This window comes from Montipora foliosa, chromosome 1, assembly GCF_036669935.1.
Source record: "Montipora foliosa isolate CH-2021 chromosome 1, ASM3666993v2, whole genome shotgun sequence".
Classification (NCBI taxonomy): domain Eukaryota; kingdom Metazoa; phylum Cnidaria; class Anthozoa; order Scleractinia; family Acroporidae; genus Montipora; species Montipora foliosa.
In genome coordinates this window covers 7,953,015-7,964,134 of record NC_090869.1, presented here as the reverse complement: position 1 = coordinate 7,964,134, position 11,120 = coordinate 7,953,015, and the positions used below count along the sequence as shown (strand labels likewise).

General features: G+C 36.4%; 1 long non-coding RNA gene across 1 annotated transcript; it reads right to left on the bottom strand.

Moving 5' to 3' along the window:
* Positions 1 to 4,959: 4,959 nt before the first annotated feature.
* Positions 4,960 to 9,268, bottom strand: LOC137974625 (uncharacterized). Its single transcript, XR_011117485.1, has 2 exons — positions 8,936 to 9,268; positions 4,960 to 5,202 (listed from the first exon to the last, which is right to left on the bottom strand). It is a non-coding gene; the product is annotated as an uncharacterized lncRNA (long non-coding RNA).
* Between the last annotated feature and the right edge of the window lie 1,852 nt (positions 9,269 to 11,120).

Genomic DNA, 11,120 nt, shown 5'->3' with positions numbered 1-11,120 from the left:
ACTGGGCACGAGTTTACAAAGTTTCCCAAAGCCTTGGATCATGTGCACACATATCCAGGATCCGAAGCTCTGGAGGGGAGATTGGGATTTCAGAGACCAGTCCCCAGTCGTTCAGAGACCGTATAACTTTATTCAATGGACAAATCACTATCCCGAGTACATATTTCAGGTCAAAATTACTTCAGGAAAAGTTCACAACTGGTAACAAGTAATAGAAGCCGGGGTTTTATAAATTAATTTTACTTTTGCTCGGTGGGCTACTTTTTAAAGGAAAAAAGAAATTCATCAGCAGAGTTAGCCCTCATATGTTGTCAAAACGACGATTATTCTCTGTGTTGTGAGGAACCTCTTGTAAGAAATCACGCCTACAGTGTCCATGGGCCACCTTGCACTTGTTAGCCAATGCATGTCTAGCCTACGGAATGATGGATATATCTCAGATCAAATTACAAAACACCCACATATAAGAACCTAGAGTTTTCAAAAGAACCTGTTAAAGTAAAAATTTCATTTTCGATTCCCCCCACCCCCCCTTACATAAAAAACCAGGTTAGCCTAAAAAAATAAACAGGCTCTTAATCAAAAACAAAAAACAAACAGCGGCTACAAACATAATGATAAAGCGCATTTTACTTTTGACTTGACGTTTTGTATGCTACAACATATCATTCTTGTTTTGCCTTATTTACGTTTTCAAAGTGAAGTTGTCACACGCCGCCTAAAATCGTGTGTCAATAAGTTTTACCTCAAAATAATATTCCAGAGCACTTGTGGAATCAAGTCTTTTTCCCTTATAAAGATCGTTTACACAAATCACAAAATTCCAAGGTTGTTTCTAAGGCATCTCGTTGGGACTGAAATGAGTTTTACATTGGTAAAACGAAACGTCACTTACGTGACCGAAAAAAAGATCATTTCAAAGCACTCAATAGGATCAGTCAAACTTCCTCTATTGCAGACCACGCAGTAAAAACAGGTCACAACATAAAATGGGACCATTTCCAAGTTTTAGCAAATGGTAGCTCTGATTTGAATTGTAAAATAAAGGAAACTTTTTTAATACGCGACCTTAAACCAGCGTTAAACGAAAAAGTTGGCAGTGAAAATCTCTGGCTTCATTAAACGGTTAGTTTTCACTGCTATCTATTTACCTTACTTTTAATCTTATTTCTCTAGTTACCAGTCTTCTTAATTTTTCATATATCACATTTGAATTTGTTCAACCGTCACTGCTGAAAATGTATGTTGTAGCATACGAACGTCAAGTCAAAAGTAAAATGCGCTTTATCATTATGTTTGTAGCCGCTGTTTGTTTTATGTTTTTGATTAAGTTGAAATGGCCAAAGAGCAAGAATATAAACGGGCTCTTGTTTTAGAAAATGACCTTGAAAGTTCATGAGACTGGAACAAATTGCATTTTAAACCGTGCACAGATCTTGTTCAAAACTCATTTTTCATGGTTATGAAATGTAAAGGTATCAGCAGAGAAAATCAGTCATACCATATCATATAGTAGGAAATAAGAACCAATGCAAAGAATCTAGATATAGATAGCCTAAAATTACTGTAAATACTATTTTTATAAGAACCTATTTAGCGCAACTTGGAAAAATATAGATTCTTATATGCGGGTGTTTACTGTAGCACCTAAATATTGTAATTAAGTAATAAAGATTTGAACCATTGTACACAGAACAAGCAGTCTGTGCTCTTTGCCATTCTCGTTATGAAGGTACTTCAAACAATGGACAAATTTTCAGCAGAAGGCAAAAATAAAGAAATCGAGATTCCAGCGAAATGAAATGGTGTATGTGCCAGAAAAGTTTCCAAATAAATATTTCGTATCTGAAAGCGTTGAGAACTACCGGGAATCACTGAAAAACATGTCCATACGAAAGAGCTAAAAAGCTATCTCAGATTCAGCTAAAGTTTCCACTTTTGGATTCCAATTTCAAATTTACGGATTTTACACCGGAGTCCTGTTATGTGAATAAACACCAAAAAGAATCCGGTCCAAAACGATTCAGACTCGCCACGAATCGAATACGATACAACTTTTAGCTGGCATCAAAAAGGGGGATAAGTATATATCTCTCGAATTGAAATATCATGTGTCTAAACAGTTGCTACAAAGAAAGTGTTTGTAATTTGAAAGTGCTTGGATTCCTTGAGGAAATTAAGGAACTGTTGAGCTGCTGAGCTGATAATTCCAATCACCCTTTTTTGCAGACATGCTAAGTGAGGACTGACTCACGAATGCACGCAGCTCAGCGAGATAGAGCCTAAAGGAAAGGTCCCTTTGGAATCAGGCCCTTAGCAGTGCATATTTGATCAAAGAGAAAAGCGCCACAGCTGTGAGTCGATTGATTTGACGATGGGGGAAAGGAATACCAGGACAACTCGCGAGTCAGGTTTAAATTGACTGGAACTCAGCCCTCGCACGATCGCAGATTTGGAAGGCACGGATGACCCGGCACTACCCCAACCCGAATTTCCTTGTAAACATCAAAACATGAAATTAAAATTATTCCTGATGTAGAGCATTTGAAAAACAGAAAGAATTCCAGATTTAAAACTTTTCCTTTTATTGACGAACTCGGGAATGTTTTGGGATAAATGCCAAGCAAACTCGTAAACGCTTGCTGTAGACCCAGTCATAATAATATCTTCAGAAGCAAGTCATCAAGGCCTGTATTTTGTAATACATTGCCATTTGACTTGAACTTGGTGCCTAAGTTTTCTCTCAGCGAGGTGGAACAATTGACACGAGAAATCTAACTTCAACGAACGCAGTAAATCGCACTAGAAAGCGCTGCAAAGCTAAGGTCTACAAGTTCAACATCCGAAACGTGACGACCCCAAGAGATCGTGGATCGAGGTTAAGCGGTTGTGTGACATTAATTCAAGCCCTGGTGACTTACTCGATCATATCAATATTGAAGACTTTATCCTATGCAAATGCTCTAGCTGCCTTAGACCTAGAGTCACTAGTAGTTCACCACCAGCGCCTAAGTCAGTCCCTCTTCGATAATACCCTAAAAGACAGGGATCACCGTCTTCATCATTACAGACCGCAGTACTCTCTCGGGCATGCCAAGACTTTTAATGTGAATTTTAAAACCTCCAAGGCCAGGAACAGTTTTACTAATTTCCATTGCCTCCGGGTAAACTCTTTAGGAAAGTCGTCGGTTTTTTTTAAAATTAGACTGTATTCGGATTCCACACACCTTATGTATATATATGTATATATACATGTTTTTTTCTCTCACACTGATTGTAATTTGCTTATATAAAATTTTTGTAGTTTTTATCATTTCATATGTATATACGTAATTCAGCCTCTGGCTGCGATGTATATCTCAATACTGAAGTATCTATCTAACTTGGTTTTATTCTTCTCATTCCAAGTGTGTTGAAAGAAGTTACATTTTTGTAAAAGTCAGAAAAACGCACACTCACCTTTATCTCACTTCTCTTTCTGTCATCGTTGAGACCAAAGCCTTCACAATCTGCGAGTAATATCAGCAGCAGGAAAATCGCAAGCCTTGCCTGATTCATCGTTCGGGATGCCTGATTTGGATGGGAGTATCAGTTTATCAAGCTGCAGATGCAAATACCGTTTCCTTCGCGCACAAGTTTTATGATCGCTCTAGATGCGTACTTAAATCTTCAAAGTTAGCCGACTTTAACTTCGCATTAAAAAAGTAATTAACTTTTTTAAATGTTGTTGAGAAAGCTGCATGTTTTCCGGACTTTTCATATTCTTATTGGGAAAGGTCAGATCCAACAAGAATGAATGCTGACGGGGAATAAGAAGCCATTCACGCTCCTTTTATTTTTAATCTTTGGTGAGCTTTTGGAGATTCTCCACCTGAATTCTTTTAATAACAGAGTGGCTATTCTGAAGTCACTTTTGAAATGACGGTTCATTTATAATCAATGTAATGTTGCTTAAACTTGCCTAAGTAAACAAAGGTAGCTTATAACTTTACTTTAAAAAAAGCAATAAAGGGCCTTTTAACAATCTAGACCCGGTCATAAACCAAAAAACCTTCGAATTCACTCGAAATGTTTTTCTTTCAACTTTTTGCTTGCGATTTGTAAGTCGCCACTAGTTAATGGGCAGCCAAATTATGTCATCGGACTAAATTATATCTTACGAGGATTCTATAATGCTTTCATTTAAATCTCTAATATCGCATGGATTTGTGTAAAGTGACTACAGGTGGATGTGCTTTTGTATTGACATTTGCTTCACTTCCTCATCTCCTTTTTAACTTGGGGATTAGACATGAAGAGGGAGTGGGGACGACACTGGATTTAAAATTGTGAAAAAAAAAATCGGGCTTTTTACATATCAGAATAAAGAGGAATGAAATTGCAATGTTTCCAAGTGGTTTTCTTTTCTTACTTGTGCTCAAATTCAAGCGAGATTATATGAAACCAAGATTTCCTTTGATATCGGAACATGGGACACATGTTCTCTTCATCAATATTTTCTTGGATCTGTAGTCACTAGATAACCAGGAAACGGATGCGTTTTTCTCTGTTTCTATCTTTTTGTGAAGAGCCCTTCATTTCACTATATTGGACTCATAGTTTTACTAATTTTCCCGTGAAGTTTCTCATCACATGTAGATAACCGTTCTGGAGTACAAACGAAGGTAATTTGTGCATCTTTACTGAGATTCATAACAACTATCTGTGAACCTATTAACGGGCATGTAAATCTACAAATCGTCACAATTGCTGTATCATTGAAATCTCCTGTTCAAGTGCTTTGGGACTGAAGATATTTGGACTGCACCAGACCAGTGTACTTCCGGCTTCTTTAGCATTTGGAATGCTCTCCACGGTTCATCAACTCTTTTCCTTTTCTAAGGGAAAAGTTGAATTTTCTTATGTTGAGTTTTCAGGTGTAAATGTGCTCTGTGTAAAAATAACAACAAGAAACACTGATTCTTTCTTAGTGGGCGATGTAGTTTTTATTTCATTTAGACATATGTACGCTTCCAGGCAATTTATGGGATTTATATTTGTTTTAACAAATTATTTTTTTATTTAAACGTCTATCATCAAGTTCTTGGTAACTCATTGGGATGGACGAGAACGACGACGCGGTTTCATCTCCCCTTGTAAAAATCTCCTCTTGCAGGTTTCCAAGGCCACTCTGCACATGTCATCATCCATTCCGCTTTTGTTCTGTGTGATAAAAACACGTAGGCATACTTAAAACGAAACAACAGCAACAACTACTATGACTCTCTAGAAAGCTTCTAGTATTTTTCAAGGCAACAATCCTTAATTAGTGTTCACCAAACAGCACAGTGTATTGAAGAGGTCGAAATATAAGACTTGTTTTTTTTCCTGAATTGGAAAAGAAGAACCCCGCAAAGAAAGGAAAACGTCGTCATATTGTAAAAACCAAAATATTCCATGAATAAGGTAACAATAAGGCAACTGACACAAGATAGACAAAGAAATGATAAAGAGAATGTACAAATACATTGGAACCAGATGCTTGCTTATTTTGCTTGTAGTTTAATACTCGTTTTTGGGATATGTGCACACTAATGATATCTGCTGGCAGAAACGAATCAATGTCTTGAAAGGCTTAGTTAAGATAGCTAAACTGCAAGAGATACAGCAGACCCAGTATTTTATGTCAAATACAAGAAGACGGTTCTTAAATGGCACTGTCCTTTCCCAACCACGAAATCCTAATGATTCCTCTTTCTTGTTTACTGACCAGATATATTTCATTCGAAAGGAGAAACGTCGCCAACTGTAAAACGTAAGTGACTAACAATAATCCAACCTGAATTTTAAGTGCTACTAAATTACAATAATGCAACAACTGAACACTGAGGAAAATTAATGGGACACCTAGAATGTCAAACTTTCTCTAGGCTCAAAATAAATCCTCAACCCTGGCTGAAATGGGATTGACATACTTGAGGCATTCTGTTGTTATAAAATGAATGATAACGTGCTTTCTCTTAGTAAAAAAAAAATAGCTCAAGAAACGTCTTTACAGACGAAAGCTGAAGCATTGTAGTAGGAGACAAAACCTGTATTTGTTCTTTTTTCCATGGATTGCCTGATGCGAAGCTTTCACACGAGGGAAGGACAGTAGCCGCTACAGTCAGCGTCAGTACTAGCAAAATTGTAAGTCTTGTATTCATCTCTTATCGCCGTTTTTTTGATGTTCTGGGTTATCTTGTCAAGGTCTGTAAAAGTTACGAATTTGATGATGCTTTTTGGTTACCGCAATTTATAATGCTCGTTCTGTCATTGTCCAAATTAAAGCTTTCACCCGTAAGGTAGATTCCGAAGTAAATAATTAGTCTTTCTATAGTTTGTTAACAGAACTAATAGCTAAATACGCCATCAACGAATGACTTATACTCTTCTTTAAGCCTTCATTTTATGGCCTACGCAAAACTAATCATCAGCTACAATATTCTTATGTCGGTAAAATATACTGATTGACTAAAAGTTTGAAGAATGTTGTTAATATTTCTGTTTTTTCCGCCAACATTTTGAAAACGCTCTGATTAACTGTGTAATTAGAGAGTAATTTCCACAGATTTCAGAATCCTACTTGATTACGCTTTTTGTATTCTTAATGTTTCTTTAACGTCTTAAACATCTAACGTGATTTTTAATGAGTTTCTTGGAAATAACAAATGCAATTTACAGCACTTCTAGGAAATTAAGAACTTTTATTACTTAAACACCTCAATCATAAAAAAAATACCATTGTATGAAGTTGGCATTGTTTTTGCTTCCATGAGATGAGACAACAGGTGCATTTCGTTTTTCTTAGACTTTACCTAAAATTTTGCTTAAAATACTCATTCCAAGTCAGTCCACATTCAATACCCCCAACAAACAAAATTATCTGCATTATTTATATTTTTCGCGATTTCCAAAAACATTTACAATATTAGTGGTTTTATTTTCTTGTGAGCAAACAAAAGAAGAGTAAATACTTAGCCAAGGGTTAGGAAACACAGAAACACTAAATATGTATCTAGAGTTCCACCCATATGAATTAGTGATACACCTTCGTTTGAAAATTTTGGCGTTAATACCTAGCTCCAGAAATATAGATAAATACGAAATATCCTCTCCATTCATTTAATATCTATTCCATATTCTCACTAAGTATCATCGAAAGGATCTTAAAGAATTCGGAGATCGACTTTCTTGAGGTGGTAGTTATCTTTAAGAATAATCGCACTCATCTAAATTCTAGCACTTTTCAATTCTTACATAATTTTAAACACAATTGTAAATGTTAAGTACATAGCAACAATTAGTATTACGGCAGAAATTTCTGGTCATTTAAATCCCCATTGAAACATCTTCAAGGGAGACGTGAAGACAGACTTTTCTTCCAATTTAATGTGAGAACGTCAGGCACTTTAGTGCATTAACTGCATTTGAATTTATACATCGTCAAAAATATTCTTTCAGAGTTAGATGCTCAAACTCCGACATTTACCTCAAAGTTATCTTTCCTCGATTTGTCGAAGTTTCAAGAAAAGAATCGGTTATCATAGACTCTTTATCAATTTTTATCCCGTTTGTTTACATACAGTCATTTTCCTTGCTAATTCTATTTGCCGTTTTTGTTCCTTTTGTGACTCTCCCCAGTTTTTGTTTACGATTCCCCAATACCAGTGCAGTAAAGCCTAGATTTTTTTACCACGGCTTCATCACGTGTACCCTATAACCAGATTTCCAGCAAAATGCATATTTTTCGAAATAAAACTGAAAAAAAAAAGAATTTTGGATTTTTCTATTATTCGCGTGAATCAGTTTCTTGAAACTTCGTGGACTATAAGAGTTAAAATTGAGTGAAACAAAGCTTGTTTTTTGGTGGGAAATGAGGCAGGGGGCGATATGACATATGTCAAGAGAAGTTGTATATCTACATATCTTTAACTAACTACGAAGTTAGTTCCTTTAATCAAGGGGATATATGTTCTTCCCAGAATTTCAATGTTGATCTCATTTTACAGTAGGAAAATTTCAAATCATTTGGCTCAAAGAAATTCTGATCCACCGAGACATAGCAGTTTCCTTGCAGTTTGATTTCGAGATTTCGAGAAACCCGAATAAAGTCCGTTGCAAGCTCTTGGAAATCAATGTCGGATTAAACGTCGGTGGTTAAAAGAGCAACATTATTCCATGGGGAGCCAGCATACTAAGTCAAACTTCCAGTAAAACAAAGGCAATAACAAATCTGAGCTTGAGAAATAAATTTATAAAAACAGCTTAAGTTTTTGTAATCAACTTTAGTCATAGTCCTTTACCCATGTTTCAAGTGTTTGATAAAGGGTCCATTAGTTGTCTTAATCCATGGTTGCAGGTTATGAGTTGATAATGGAAAAGTTATAAAAAGCATAATTCATTTGGCAATTAATAACGTTTGGTTTGATCTCGTCTCCCAACAGCCAATCCTTCAATGAATATTAACCACCCGTTTCGGGGATATAAGGTGCTTCAGTGATGTGAATACATTTCCGTAACACCGAATTCTAAGGTCGAGCTTTAATACGAAATGCAAATAATTCTTACTTCTTAGATCACTTCGCAGTACTAGTTCTCGCCTTTGGCAATTCCTTAGACAATGTCATAAAAAAGGTCCCTACTCTCCAGGCAACACACTAAGTCATTTTTCGTAGAGTTATATGCCGTATTTCAAACGTTGTTATCGTTACTGTAATATGTAGAAGTCTTGCTCTTTTATCCGAACTAAATTAATTATATCCTTTTAATTTTTATCTGAACCTTGCGAAAAGTCTTGGGCTGTCCACTCGATTAGCCCAACACCTATTCGGCTTCTTGCAACACATTATGTCTCAAATTTTCTGCAATATAATCTTTCTCAGTATTATTAGTATTATCAAATAAAGTTTCTTACCATTTGTCGTGGATTCCAGTTTGATCCACCCGCAGTGAGTCCAACACACGGCTCTAAGACAACGAATGTGGAAATAAGAAACGCTAAGAGAAAACCACCCAAATTTGTTCTTCCGCGCATCATTCAGGGTTTTGAGAAACCTTTGGCTGAATTGTAATTGGGTAAGGGCAACACAGTCGCTTTATTTACTCATCAAGGGAGCATGTCGATAAGAAACGTCCATGCACTGTTCATAGTATTGTCAATGATAAATTGATATCCGGACGTAATACGGCGTCCAGGATGGGTCCGAAATATTTTTCTTTTTTCATACCATATCGAAAACCTAAAATGAGTCCGGTGTAATTTCCTAGACAGGGTAACAACTAACTTTTGGCTCTCCAATCGCATCCGTATGTCTCCATAACATGCATGAGCTAAAATGGCATCACATTTATAATATCTCTGGAAAAAAAGGTCGCCTACCGACTTTGATTGCTGTCTCCCAAAGGGACAACAGGAAATCTTCTTTTTTTTAAATTGTATGTGCTAAAACAAAAGAGGATCATCTGTCGCTTGCCTCAGCTTATATAAACAACATTATTGAAAGGTTTATTTCATAAAGGAAAGTTATAATTAATCATTGCAACAAAAGATTGCCCGGTCTATTAAGCGATCAGTGACTTGCTGTCCTCCTCCTTAATGAAACGCCCATTGTTATGTGTCTGTCAGCAGGTTACTGACAAAATGTTTTTTGCAAATTTATTTGTAGCACATTTGAGTTGGAAATTATATTCTCAATTTTTTACATTCGTATTTCCTTCCGTTGTAAATTGTCACTGGAAATGACATCCTCATAATTAAACTTCAAAACGAAAGTCTCTGGGACAGTAAGACCCTTAAATTATTCTGTTAGCGTTATTACTGGGTTGCCAGTATGGCAATCCCAGTCGGAAAGTGGGTGGGATTTGTTTGTTTTATTTGTTTTATTACAGGGTTGCCAGTATGGCAATCCCAGTCGGAAAGTGGGTTGGATTTGTTTGTTTCTTTTTTATTTTTTATTTTTTTTTATTTTCCCTGTCGGTAAAAGTCTTGCCTGTCACTCCCCTGCTAAGTGGTATCTTTGTGCATAGAGCCTTCCGCTCGTATTTTCTTAGGATGGAGAGGGTAGTGGAAATGCGTAGATTTCTCTGTTGGACACCGTAGAATGATAAACTTAACCGGCAATGGCGTCGAAAGTCATGTAACGCGAATGGCGTTTTAGTGGATCGTTGAACAAAATATACCCTTGTAAAGCTCAATAATGGCAAGTCAATGGGATACTGAACAAGACAGGCGGTGGAATCTTAAAGGCGACGAGTAATGGACTTCGACAACAATCTGTCGCCCGTCGAGCTTGAATCAAAGTGAGCTGCATTTCTACGATTTTGCCAAGTGTGCTGTTATGTAGAACACTGAAACCAAATGGAAAATTCTCTGGTAACTTATGGGTTCAACAAAAACAGAGAACGAATTGAACACCTTAAGTGGATCGGTGATCAACTCTGCACAGTCTTCAGGTAAAAAAAATTGAAAATGTGACAGGCAAGAATTATTTGAAAGAAAGCTTGTCGTCTATTTTGTGCTTCATTATTCAAGGAAAAGGTTCTTCATGGAAACGGTTTGATCCTGAAATTTTAGTTTGTTGTAATATTGCGCATGTTTGACACGATTGAGTTTTTTCTCTTCACGCACGTAATGAAATAGGAAGGGGTTTTTGCCTCTAAGAGCAAATATGTTGTTTGTTTCAAAAAATGGTTCGCTGGAAAAGGTGGCCTTTATGAATTCATCATGTTTTATGATATGTGTGCTGGATAGTTTTATGGCAATAGTAAAGCATTTTCTTGTTATTCAAGGAAAAGGTTCTTCAAGAAAGGGTTCGAACCTGAAGTACATGGTAATTTGACAGGATTGAGTTTCTTGTCTTCACGCACGCAGTGAAATAGGAAGAGGTTTTCGCCTCTAAGAGCAAATATGTTGTCTGTTTCAAAAAAATGTTCGCTGGAAAAGGTGGCCTTTATGAATTTATCATGTTTGATAATATGCGAGCTTAACTGGATAGTTTTTATGGCAACAGTAAAGCATTTTCGTGTCAAAATGAGGTTAGCGTTTTTCTGTTGTGCTAACTTCATTATATATTAATATACATTCTGCCTCGTGAGTTTGT